We start from the raw sequence: 13,875 nt of genomic DNA, 5'->3' as shown, positions 1-13,875 counted from the left end.
ACAACAACCTTGACTTATACATAGTGTTGGGCTTCCCTGGTGGATAAAGAATCTGCCTGCAGTGCAGAAGACCCAGGTTCTATTCCAGGGTTGGGAAGATCCCCTGGAGAAGGAAATGGCAACCCACTCCAGTATTCTTGCTTGGAGAATTCCATGGGCAGAGGAGTCTGGAGGGCTACAGTTCATAGGATTGCAAAGAGCTGGACATGACTGAGTGACTAACACTTTCACTTCCTTTATACTTTGTGTTATACCCTTGACTTACATCCTGGGCAGAAAGAAGAAATGGCTGTGATGATTTCTCAGACACTTGTTTTGAAACCAGTATTAAAGATATTGTTATATTGATCATGACTTTCAAGATTTGATTCTGGGGAGAAAAAAGTATCTCTCTTAAGGCAATGGAAATTTTCCTTCTGTGGATATATTTATATCTATATATCTATATACCTGCACCTATATCTGTTTTTACCTCTATCTATACCTAGATATATAAATACAGATGTATAGATTCCACTATTTGCTAAATTTTACTTAATGAGTATCTCTTACTTTTATTTATCTTATTTATTTTTATTATTGAAAACAAGATATGTTTCTCCCTGCCAAGGCAAAAAATATATATCTAGATGTGTGTCTAGACATAAAAATAAAGATAAATAAAACTAATATATTCTCATTAAATAAAATTTAGCAAATAATGCAGAATAGAGGAAAACAAACAGCCAAACTACCACTAAAAGTAACTCCGTTTAATATTTTGAGTGTTTGATACTATGTGTAGCTTTAAGCTATCTGTGGCTCTGGAGTAAAACCTGAGACACCAGTTAGACTGGGTTAGAAAGGCAATGTTTGACTCAAAAGACATGGGCTGTTTCATTCTCTAGGTCTGTGACTCCATTCCTGCCCTGTACCATTTTTCTAGATTCCACACGTGTGTGGTAATATATGATACCTGTTTTTCTCTTTCTGACTTACTTCACTTACCTGTGTTCTTGCAGGGTGCTGCCCTGGATGCTGCTGTAATGTACTGATACTACATTACACAGGCAGTACACTGCATTTCTGAAATCTGTAAAATGATGGACACTGAATGTCACGTGGACTTGAGGGTGTCAGATAAGGGATTGTGGACCTACATGTGGACTTACAAACCCATCACTTTTCGGGAATGTTTTAACTCTGCCTTGATATTCTTAATTTCAGGCCTGTGTGACTCAACTGGAGTAAAGTTGTTCAGACAAGTCCAGCAGAGTTGGTTGTGCAATAATATCATGATAATATTCTGGCATAAATATGTATAACGCTTATCCCAAGCTTTGGGCCCTTCTCTGGCCTTTAAATATATCTTAAAAATATGAATTATTTGAAAATATTGTTAATGCACTTCCCCAGCTGTCTAGTGGTTAAGACTCTGTACTTCCACTCCAGGGGGTGCAGGTTCCATTACGGGTTAGGGAACTAAGATCCCACATGCTGCTAGGGGTGGCCAAAAAATAAATACATACATATGTAAATAAACGATTAAAAAGATAAAAGTCCTATTAGTGACTCAGTTTGGGAAAAAAAATTTCATAGCATTCTTCTCCTAAGGAATATTTAGAGGTTGGAAAGTGAGATGTTAAAAATGCTCTTATATCTGCAACTATGTATGTGGGAAAATAAGGATTTTCTTTGTAGTGTATAATCAAAACAAAATACAGAGATAAATTATCTACAACTCTAATGATAAATGTGGGCAGCAACTTAATTGTTCTCATTGCCTTCCTAAGTAAATATTTCAGAGATACTCTTACTAAATATTTTTTTAAATTAATTCATTCAGTTTTGGTTATGCTGGGTCTTTGTTGCTGTCTGGGCTTCTCATTGCGGTGGCTCCTCTTGTTGCCCAGCACAGGCTCTAGGGGACGCAGCTTCAGTAGTTGTGGCTGGAAGGCTGTAGAGTGCAGGTGCGTGGGCTTAGTTGCTGAGCCACACGTGGGATCTTCCTGGTCAGGGATCAAACCCTGCATTGGCAGGTGGATTCTTTACGGCTGAGCCATCAGTTCAGTTCAGTTCAGTTCAGTCGCTCAGTCGTGTCCGACTCTTTGCGACCCCATGAATCGCAGCATGCCAGGCCTCCCTGTCCATCACCAACTCCCGGAGCTCACTCAGACTCATGTCCATCGAGTCCGTGATGCCATTCAGCCATCTCATCCTCTGTCGTCCCCTTGTCCTCCTGCCCCCAATCTCTCCCAGCATCAGAGTCTTTTCCAATGAGTCAACTCTTCGCATGAGGTGGCCCAAGTACTGGAGCTTCAGCTTTAGCATCATTCCTTCCAAAGAAATCCCAGGGCTGATCTCCTTCAGAATGGACTGGTTGGATCTCCTTGTAGTCTAAGGGACTCTCAAGTGTCTTCTCCAACACCACAGTTCAAAAGCATCAATTCTTTGGCGCTCACCTTTCTTCACAGTCCAACCCTCACATCCATACATGACTACTGGAAAAACCATAGCCTTGACTAGACGGACCTTAGTCAGCAAAGTAATGTCTCTGCTTTTGAATATGCTGTCTAGGTTGGTCATAACTTTTCTTCCAAGGAGTAAGTGTCTTTTAATTTCATGGCTGCAGTCACCATCTGCAGTGATTTTGGAGCCCCCCAAAATAAAGTCTGACACTGTTTCCACTGTTTCTCTGTCTATTTCCAATGGAGTGATGGGACCGAATGCCACGATCTTCGTTTTCTGAATGTTGAGCTTTAAGCCAACTTTTTCACTCTCCTCTTTCACTTTCATCAAGAGGCTTTTTAGTTCTTCACTTTCTGCCATAAGAGTGGTGTCATCTGCATATCTGAGGTTATTGATATTTCTCCTGGCAACCTTGATTCCAGCTTGTGTTTCTTCCAGCCCAGCGTTTCTCATGATGTACTCTGCATATAAGTTAAATAAGCAGGGTGACAATATACAGCCTTGACGTCCTCCTTTTCCTATTTGGAACCAGTCTGTTGTTCCATGTCCAGTTCTAACTGTTGCTTCCTGACCTGCATACAGATTTCTCAAGAGGCAGGTCAGGTGGTCTGGTATTCCCATCTCTCTCAGAATTTTCCAGTTTATTGTGATCTACCCAGTCAAAGGCTTTGGCATAGTCAATAAAGCAGAAATAGATGTTTTCCTAGAATTCTCTTGCTTTTTCCATGATCCAGCAGAGAAGAACTGTACAAAAAAGATCTTCACAACCTGGATAATCACGATGGTGTGATCACTCATCTAGAGCCAGACATCCTGGAATGTGAAGTCAAGTGGGCCTTAGGAAGCATCACTATGAACAAAGCTAGTGGAGGTGATGGAATTCCAGTTGAGCTCTTTCAAATCCTGAAAGATGATGCTGTGAAAGTGCTGCACTCAATATGTTAGCAAATTTGGAAAACTCAGCAGTGGCCACAGGACTGGAAAAGGTCAGTTTTCATTCCAATTCCAAAGAAAGGCAATGCCAAAGAATGCTCAAACTACTGCACAATTGTGCTCATCTCACATGCTAGTAAAGTAATGCACAAGATTCTCCAAGCCAGGCTTCAGCAATATGTGAACCATGAACTTCCTGATGTTCAAGCTGGTTTTAGAAAAGGCAGAGGAACCAGAGATCAAATTGCCAACATCCGCTGGATCATGGAAAAAGCAAGAGAGTACCAAAAAAAATCTACTTCTGCTTTATTGACTATGTCAAAGCCTTTGACTGTGTGGATCACAATAAACTGGAAAATTCTGAAAGAGATGGGAATACCAGACCACCTGACCTGCCTCTTGAGAAATCTGTATGCAGGTCAGGAAGCTGAGCCATCAGGGAAGTCCTAAACTCACTAAATAGATTTATATTTATTAAACACTGCTTTTAATTTATTTTACCCCATGGGCTTTCTCATAAAACCTTATCTGGAAGGTGTTCTATATTCAGTTACCCGGTGGTATAAACAAGGAAGAGGACAGTGATAACTAGAGATTATGGTTTCTTCTGCAATTCTTGGGTGAAATAAAGGTGCCCTTTAAGTTGTTTCAGGTGAAGAACATGGGTGGGATTATAGAGAAGAGAAATGGTGTCTTTCACATGGTATCTTTCTGCATTAGTGATTTTAATACGGATTCTTAGCAGTTATCAACAACTGGTCACTGCTCTCTGGATTCTGACCTAGGCAATCCTGAGCTCAGTCTTCCACTTCCATCTCTTTCTTGATCCAGTCCACGTAGTTGAGGAGATTGGTGTAGAGCCCATACCCTTCACCATACCCGATGCCCCAGGACATCATGCCCATGGCCACCCAGTGGTCATTTTTCTTATCCCTCACTGCAAAGACCCCTCCGGCATCCCCATGGCAGACGTCATGCTTTAAGGTTGGGCTCCTAGCACAGAATATGTTTTCAGAAAACACATCATTCCTGTTTTTTTGCCGGAGCCAGCGCTCGCAAGTCTCTTGCCTAGCTGCCGGCAGACAGACAAACCTGAGGTCGTGAGAAATTCTCTCCTCTATGATCCCAAAGCCACTAACATAGCCCATGAGACCTAGGTCATAGAGGGTCTCATTGTCTGGGAGGCAGATGGGAAGGAGATTGGGGCCCAGGGTGATGCTATTTTCCAGCTCCAGGAGGGTGATGTCCCTCTCAAAATTGTGGGACTCTTTCTGGTGGTAGTCCGGGTGGATTATGACCCTACGGACCGGGTAGTTGGACAGCTTGATGATCTCTTCCATGTTGTGTGGCCCAGGAATACATCCACGCTGACGTTGCCCTGCTTCTGGAGGTCCTTGGGGTTGATGGTGTGTGCGGCCTTGAGGATCCAGCAGTCCCCCAGAAGTGCACCGCCCCCGGGCCCATGGATGTTGGTGTAGGCCTGCCAGAGGAAGTTGCCCAGCTTGGCCTTCTGGCCTCCAATGATGTGCTGCCTCTGCTCGACCAGGTGGACTGGCTTCCCGCACACTGGAGAGGAGAAGATGGGTTCAGGGAGAGAAACATCAGTGCCCATCCGCCGACCTCCCTACATGGCCTTTCCCTCCGCTTTGCCCCTCTTTTGGCTCAGGGCCCTTTCCTCTCTCTTCATCCTCCCCAACCCACCATCTTTGGCATATTGTCAGCCACCTCTCCTTGTTCTTGTTTATTCTTCCCCAGGGCTTTTCTTACCCTTTTTATTTAATCTTGATCTCCCATCTGCTCAGTGAAAAGTCCAGGATTATCAGGACAGGGCCAGCTCTCTGGGTCCCTCCGCCATTCTCCTGGGGCATCTCCTCTCCTTTTTTCAGATGCCCCATGTCCGTCTTCAGCTTCAGCTGGACTGTCTCTCTCTTGTCTATGCCACCCCTCCTCTGAGGCCCTGCATGGCTGCCAAGGCCACAGAAGACAGTGGAGGGCTTCCACTCACCTGGCAAACACCGAGGCATCTTCTCTCTTGCCAGCTCGTTCTTTCAAACGCTACCTGAGCCGTGCAGGTGTACAGCCCTGCACAGGGGAGAGAGGCCTGAGCTCAGGCTTGAGAGTCATGGGCAGGGGCCAAGAGCACCAAAGCAAGAACACAGCAGACGAGGAACAAAGGGAAAGGTTCAAATATCTGCAGATAGGATATTGAAAGTCTAAGGGGCACCATGTGTATGTTTTTGTTTTGATGCTAAATGGAAAAATCAGAATACTTAACTCATATTCAGTGTGATCCTTATGTGTGAAAGTTGACACAAAAACTGGAAGGAACTTATCAGGAAGATCTCATCAACGATTGCATCTTGGTGCTGAGTTGTGGATTATATTGGGAGCTATTTTTTGTTTGTTTGTTTGTTTGGAGGGGGGAATTTGTTTGGCCGAGCAGGGCAGATATTAGTTCCCCAACTATGGATTGAACTTGAGTCCTCAGCAGTGAAAATGTGGAGTCCTACCTGCTGGACCATCAGGGAATTCCCCGTAGTTATGTCTTCTGATTGTGGACAACAAACCCTGCTTGATGCTCAACACTTTACCTGTGTTATGTCACTGAAGCACCACGGTGATGCTTTTCAGCTTCCCAGGCAGAGATAGTGGAAAAGAACCCTGCCAATGCAAAAGATGTGATAGACACAGGTTCAATCTCTGGGTTGGGAAGACCCCCTGGAGAGAGAAATGGCAACCCATTCCAGTATTCTTGCCTGGAGAATTCCATGGACAGAGGAGCCTGGTGGGCTATAATCCATGGGGTCGAAAAAGAGTCTGACACAACTGAATGATTAACACTAGAGACGAAGAAACTGGGTTTAAATTTTTTTGCACGAGGTCATATAACTTCTAAGTGCCAGAACCAAGATGCAAAGGGAGGACTGTTGGACTTCAAAGCTGAGTTCTTAAATAATACCATATACAGCATATAAATAAGATTGTTTTTCTGTTTTGCACATTTCAAACCTACAAGGCATGTGATTTCTTTTATTTTAAAAAAGTTTTTAAGATAACCATAGATGAGTTTGAGAGTAGTCTAGAAATGCAAAAAGTCACAACACAGCAACCTAAGAGGGGATGTGGGGAGAATGCTGAGAAAACCCCACTGCTAAACCTGTAGTGCGGGTGGGGGTGGGGGTGGGGGTCATGATGGTGATTGTGATAGTGGTGTAATGATGGTGCCAGTGGTGGTGGTAATGCTGATGGCAGTGGTAGTTGCCAGGAGCCAGCGTGAGGAACTCCGGCCATGGCAAAGGTCATGAGGAAGGAGGCTCGGCATACGCAAAGGCGGGATCGAGCCTCAAGAGACCCCCTGTTCCCGAGCATCTACCCCCAAAACCAGAGTCTGCCTACTTTACTGCTTCATGCTCTCACCTACACCTCTGACTTTACGGGGGGCTGTTCTCCAACACCTCTCTCAGAGAAGGAGTTAACTTACAGCTCCAGTTAATAAAAATTCCTGGGCGTGACAAGAGTGTTTCAACTTACAAACTCCTCTGAAAGTTCTGTAGCTTGCCTGACAGGTTCGTCCGGACACATGCGATTGTTCACAGCCTCCCAACCACGAGAGGCACGAGATGCTTTAAACTTTCTAAATACAGACTCTTTTGAGAAGTTAGAAAATTATTAGTATAGTATTAGTGGTGAAGGGTTTTCATTTGTTGGGCCAATATTTGCTGCCAAGTCTCCATATTCCCTGCCCTTATACACATAAATGATTATAACTAGCATATAGGAGAAATAGGTATTAACCTTTGATATTAATCATGTTGAACTTTAGGCTAAGTAAATTCCTTTCTTAATTGTAACCCCCTACACCCTCACCCTGTAGGAATGCAACTTTATCTGGTGCCTTCGGAAGGTGGAGCCTGTTTTAAGAAAAATCACCCCTGGAAGAATAAGTTTTCTGGTTGACTGACCGTTATCAGAAGGAAGGGCCATAAAATGTCAGCAGGCCTCATGGCCAGAAGATGATGTAAAGCCCCTAAGACCTTTGTATACATTTGTATGAAGCACCTGATTTTGACAAGGGTCAGGTCTGCTGACCCCGCGTGACTCTGTATTCTATCTCTGTGTGTAACAAAAAGTATATAAGCAAACCTGGAAAATAAAGAAAATGGACCAGTTTCTGGAAAGACTGTTCTTCTCATGTCGTTCTTTCTTTCACTTTCTGGCTGAATTCCCATCTGGGGCATGGATGCTCGCCAAGCCTACTAATTTTTCCTGGGCTTCTAAGATCCGACCGGGGAGGCCTTAGTGTCTCCTCTCCTTCGGGAGAACGGGAGGACGCCTGCAGCCTATGTAGGTGGTGCAAACCTCTTGTCTCGAGGTTTTATTGGTATTCCACGTAAACCAAGTTATTCAGCCTCTTTTCTACACTTATTTTCCTACTACACTATTCTTTCCTAATCTCTCTTTATATTTCTAATTAAATAGTTCTTTCTTAGGACGCTGACTCCGTCTCCCCTTCGAATTCCCTGGATCCACCGGGGCTGGACCCCAGCAGGTAGTGATGGTCGTGGTTTTGATGGTGATGGTGATGGTGGTGATGAGAGAGAGCTGTTTATGAGATTCAGGTCTTTCTTTCTATCAGCTCAAGTGTCTCCATCTTCAACCTTATTAGAAGCCTCTTGGTACCCCTGAAACCAGTGCCCGGGATAAATATCTTAATATTCCCTCCTTGGAGATTCCGTTGGAAGAAATTGCAGAAGATTCCCAACAAAAGGGAGAAGACAGCCATTTGCACGTGTCCCTACCTCGCTCAGACTCGCTTGTGCCGTCTTTGGTGTGCATCTTGTAGAAGGGCTCGTGGCAGCAGTACTGGATACGGGCCTTGTAGGTGTTCACCCCCTCTCTGGCATTGTAATTGAAGGTCCCGTTGGGCAGGCTTCGGGGCTGCCTGCAGTCCTTGACTTGGAGAGAGCACAGGGCCGTGTGAGAACTGAGAAGGACTGTACTGGAACTTCAGTGGGAGGGGTGGGAACCCGCAGGCCAGGCTTCCCGCTTCTTCGGATTTAAGAATCCCAAATTCTATCTTTCATTCAGTACGAGGCCAGGAGCCCAGTATAGGCACCACTCACCTACGGCTTGGTGGTGGGCCTGGAAGCCCTTGTCGAATATGTCGGTGCCGTTCTCCTCGTTGGAGAAGTCTGTGTGGAAGGTCAGCAGTATCTTGTTTCCTTGGGACATGAATTCCATCCTTCCGGGGGGGTTGCCCAGGGGAGAGCCCAGCTGCCTACAGAACATCCCTAGGGTCTTCTTATCAGCGGAGATCTGTGGAGGAGGGACAGGGGGACAAGCTGTTGAAGGGACATGCCCCACATGGAACATCATGAAGGTCGGTGAGGGTCATCCTTCTCCTGAACCACAGAAGTGATCCCGCCCCCTTCTGGACAGCCTCCAACTGCTCTCTACCTGCTGGGCTCTGGCTGCTGCAACTTCCCCAGGGGCCTTTCCTCTGTCCTGCATCCCTATTAGCTGACCTTGAACATTATCCCGTGCCTGGGACATTGGCCCTCCTTTTTATGTGCCCCATCTGTGACAAACCTAGGCAGCATATTAAAAAGTCAAGACATCAGTTGCCGACAAAGTAGTCAGAGATATGGTGTTTCCAGTATTCATGTATGGATGTGAGAGCTGGACCATAACAAAGGCTGCGTGCTGAAAAATTGATGCCTTCAAATCATGATGCTGGAGAAGACTCTTGAGAATCCCCTGGACAACAGATAGATCAAACCAGTCAATCCTAAAGGAAATCAACCCTGAATATTCATTGGAAAGACTGAGGTTGAAGCTGAATCTCCAATACTTTGGCCACCTGATGCGAAGAGCTGACTCATTGGAAAAGACCCTGATGCTGGGAAAGAGTGAGGGCAGGAGGAGAAGGGGACGACAGATGAATGATGTTTGAATAGCATCACCGACCCAATGGACATGAGTTTGAGCAAACTCTGGGAGACAGTGAAGGACAGGGAAGCCTGGCGTGCCGCATTCCATGGGTTTGCAAGGCGTCAGATAGGACTTAGTGACGGAACAACAATGTGTGTCAGACCTTTCTTCACCCCCCACCTCCTCCTGTGTCCGTCTCCCACTGGAATCCTGGTTACCTCTTCCCGGTTTCTATCATTCCTTCATCCCTAGAGCCTGGGTGGTCTGCTTTACCCTCTGTCCTGTCCTTCCAGCTTGTTTTGGTCAACCCATTCCTGTCCAGCCATGACTCCTGATATTCAGCTGAGTGTGAGCATCTGGGACCTGCCAGCTTAGCAAGCATCACTGAGCTCTCCTTACCTCTTCCTTCACAGATTCCTTAACTTCTGCAAAACAGAAGACGTCCCTCCTCCTATCTCATCCCCACTTTGCCTGCTACCAGGACCCTCCCTACCAATACTGCTGACATCTCAAGTCCTCTAGGCTGGGAAGATATGGCATTTTCATGGTATTCTTTTATACCCTCCAGGGGATCTCCTGGAAATAGTATTTATGGGTTGTGTGTAGGCTCTATCTGGATCCTGAATCAAGAATCTCATTAAAAAATTTTTATTTTATTTTTAGGCTGTGCATGTGGAATCCTAGTTCCCCACCTAAGTTCCCCAGGAATCAAACCTGTGCCTCCTGCCTTGGGAGCACAGAGTGTTAGCTACTGGACCACTGGGGAAGTCTCCAGGAATCTCATTTTTATTGGATGTAGAAAGAGGGACTGGGACGGGCCCTTGGTCGTGACAGAGGAGAGGGGACTGAGCCCACTGTCCTGGCTGCAGACCACCCTTGAGCCACCACCACACACAAGCCGCTTCCCCACATCCCTGTGTTCCTGGTGAGGAGGCAGCCATGGAGTGGTGACACTCTCCATGGCAACAGGGAAACCGAGGCAAGGAAGTTTCCAAAATCCTCCGGGCAAGTAAGCAGACAGGGAAGGTTTTTCTGACTCCTGTGGACAGTGCATTCCCCAAGAACAGGGCCCGTCCCCTCCCTCTCTGTTTCCCCCCTCTTTGCTCCACGATGGTCTCTCAGACCAGTGGCCTTCCATCCTCGACACCCCTGGACTTCCAGAGCCCCACCTGGCCATCAGCTTTCACCAGCTTGGGGCTGTGTCCCCAGGCAGGGTGTCCTATCCAGGCTGGTCAGAACCTGGGTCCCCAGGTTCCAGAGACACTCAGTTCTCCCTCTGCCCACCCCCCTCATCTGCCCCCTCCCTTGACATAGTCATAGAAACAACCTTCCGAAGGCTCCAGGTCAAACTGTCAGAAAGTGAGTTTCACCCTGTACCCTGTGGGTACTGTGATCACAGTGGTCCTCTCAAAGCTTGGGGAACAGAGGGGATGTCACTTCCCCAGAGAGCTTCTGAGGGGTGGGGATGGCGCCTCCAACCCTGTAGAACAGGACCGGCAGCAGGAGGTATAAGAGCCACCTGCCAAAAGGAAAAAGGTGTCTGTAGGGCGAGAGGGGTGCAGACCCTTGCTGGCTGGTAGGGGACGGGATTGCCGTACCGCTGGGCATTTTCCTCTCGGTCCATTCTAGATCTCAGGGAGATGTCCTAGGGTGGGTGGGGAGGCTGCAGGGGGGAGGCTGGTCTCTGCAGCTGCTGCACTGGGTGCTCCTCCCCGGGGCCAGTGTCCAGTCCAGAGGTCATCACGCTCCCCCCACCTCTCTCCCCAGCCTCCTCCCTGCCCTGTTGCATCACTCTGCTCCCCTTCCAGGAATCGCGTGGCTTGGGACCAGTTAACTGAGGGTGAGGGTTTCCAATCATGGTCTCTGAAATGGCTCCCACATGCTCAGCAAGGCCTCTGGGAGAGACCACCTATGGAAGAGGGTCTAAGGCATGGAGACTGACCCTCCAGGCTGAGGGACTCTCCACATCGCTGCTCCTTATGAGCTGGAGGAGGAAGGCAGTGTGGCTTCACCTCCTGGGTCTGAGTCTCCTTTCTCCCCAGGAGGAGGGATGGGGCATGTGTTTGAGTGTGTTCCTGCGTGTGCACACTGGAGGAATATGATATATGGGGAGGGGGAGGGTGCTCCCACTTCTCTGAGTAAGTCTGGGCACAGGGGCCCCCCTGTGTCCAGGATCATCCCCTTTTGTGTTTCCCTCCCTCCTTGGTCCCCATCAGGCTTGCATTTCTTAAGGCCTGTTGTTGGATCTCTAACTCTCATGACAAGGTCTTCATCCACTCTGTGACCAGGGAGAGCAGGGTCATGCAGAGGAGGGAAGGGGTCGGGAGGGACTGTGGAGGGGAAGTGGTGACCATTCCGGGAAACCATTCCCAGGAGGAAGGTTGTAGGGAATGAGCTATTTGCATAAGCAAAACCAGAAAAAAAATTCTGTTTCCAATTTAATTTAGTTTTGGTTGTGAAATATCTGATGGTGCTCCCACCTGCTGGCCCACATGGATAAGGGCTAAAGATGGTTCTGCATTTTTAGTAGCAGCCGTGAAAGTCACTCAGGTGTGTCCGCCTCTTTGGGATCGCATGGACTAAACAGTACATGGAATTCTCCAGGCCTGAATACTGGAGTGGGCAGCCTTTCCCTTCTCCAGGGGATCTTCACAACCCAGGGATCAAACCCAGGACTCCTGCATTGCAGGCGGATTCTTTACCAGCTGAGCCACAAGGGAAGCCCAAGAATACTGGAGTGGGTAGCCTATCCCTTCTCCAGCGGATCTTCCCGACCCAAGAATCGAAGTGGGCTCTCATACATTGCAGACAGATTCTGCATTTTTAGGAACAGAAAAGCTTTGGGTTTGAGGCCCAGATGCCACTTTCTAAATCTGACGGGAATGCCCCCTTCCTCAGGGCCCTTCCTGGGGACTGCAGCTGTGTGTTCAGGGTTCCTACCCAAAGGGCACTAGAAATCACAGTTAAGGGTTTTTTTTTTTTTTTTTTTTTTTTTTTCTGGCCTTCTCTCTCCATTAACCTGTTCTCCCTGTCCTTAGTCAGCCAGCAGCTCTGGTCCAGGAATGCCCGGAATAATGGAACAGGATCAAGATTAGAGATGGGAAGTGTAGGAGGACACACAGGAGAGAGAAGCTTGGTTGCCCTGGGGACCCACGCTGCTTCCCTCATCAGTGACACACAGAGGGAACTTACCTGATGGTCTAGTGGTTAAAACATCATGTATCCAATGCACGGTGTGTGGGTATGACATCTGGTCAGGGAACTATGATACCACATGCCATGTGGTGCTGCTAATAAAGAAATTTTAAAAAGTAGAGTGGGGGGTTGCTGCGACTGCAAAGCACCACTAGGGTCTGTTTTAAGACCCTCCTAGACTTCCCTGGTGGTCCAGGGGTTAGGACTCCCAGCTTCCCATACAAGGAGCGTAGGTTTGATCCCTGGTTGGAGAACTAAGATCCCACACGCAGTGGAGCAACAAAACAAAACAACCCTTCCTCCCTCCTCAGTGGACTCAGGCCTGCCAATGAACTTGTTCCTTAGAGGAACAAGGGCAGTTGAGGACAGGATGGAGACTTCTTCTTATCCTCAGCATCTGGTCCAGAGTGTGAGCCCCTGAGGGTTACGGAGCCTGGGGCTGGGCAAATAGGGTGGCTGTGGACCACCAGTGACTTCATGTTTTCCCAGCAGAAGTCAGGCCCCCAGAAGGAGAAAGGGCTCTTGTATCTTCCATCCTTCAGGCCATCGTGTTCTGTATTAAACATCTGCTCTTTAGGAAAGCCTTCTCTCCAGGGCTCAGAAACCCCGCGACAATGTGTTCCCCCAGGTGGCTCAGATCCAGAACAACATCTGAGTTCTCAGGCCTCTGTCATCTACCCTGCTTGTTTCCCCTATTGGATGAGTTCCTCCATCTCTCCACCTGCCCGCTCACTTATCCATTTGGAAGCTACCTATTTAACGTGCCAGGCGCATTCCCAGGCCCTGGGGCAGCTCCCTGTGAGGCAGTGAGCAGGTCATCACTGAGTGTAGTCTGAGAGCAGGAGCGCTGAAGGGGCCAGGTGGATCCAGGTTGGAGGGTTTCCCCAGCAGGCGTGTATGTCAGAGCCAAGGAGTGAATCTGCTAGCAGGGCTGACCCACGACATGACCCTCGCCATGATCTGTGCCCTTGTCAGCTGAGGAGGGACAGAAGACAGGGGAGAGGGTGAGGGCCAGATCCAGGGGCAAGACAGAAGGGGCATCTCGGGACTTCCCTGGGGGTCCAGTGGTTAAGAATTAGCCTTCCAATGCAGGGGGCGAGGGTTTGATCCCTGGTTGGGGAGCTAGGATCTCACATGCCTTGTGGTAAAAAAAAAAAAAAAAAAAAAAATCAAAATATAAAACAGAAGCAATATTGTAACCAATTCAATAGACTTTAAAAATGGTCTAAATAAAAAAAGATCTTGAAAAAGAAGGAAGGTGCATCTGGTCTAGTAAATTTCACATTAGTATCTGGACGGCAGTGTGTGTGTGTCTGTGTGTGTGTTGTGTGTTTACCATGATGAGGCTGGAAGACGTACTGCTAGAAG

At 47.5% G+C, this 13,875-nt stretch overlaps 1 pseudogene; it reads right to left on the bottom strand.

Moving 5' to 3' along the window:
• Positions 1–4,178: 4,178 nt before the first annotated feature.
• On the bottom strand, positions 4,179–10,948 carry LOC128048248 (complement C1r subcomponent-like; annotated as a pseudogene).
• Between the last annotated feature and the right edge of the window lie 2,927 nt (positions 10,949–13,875).

This window comes from Budorcas taxicolor, chromosome 5 (genome assembly GCF_023091745.1).
Source record: "Budorcas taxicolor isolate Tak-1 chromosome 5, Takin1.1, whole genome shotgun sequence".
Taxonomy (NCBI): Eukaryota; Metazoa; Chordata; class Mammalia; order Artiodactyla; family Bovidae; genus Budorcas; species Budorcas taxicolor.
The sequence above is the reverse complement of the archived record's forward strand: the minus strand, read 5'-3'. Positions and strand labels throughout refer to the sequence as shown.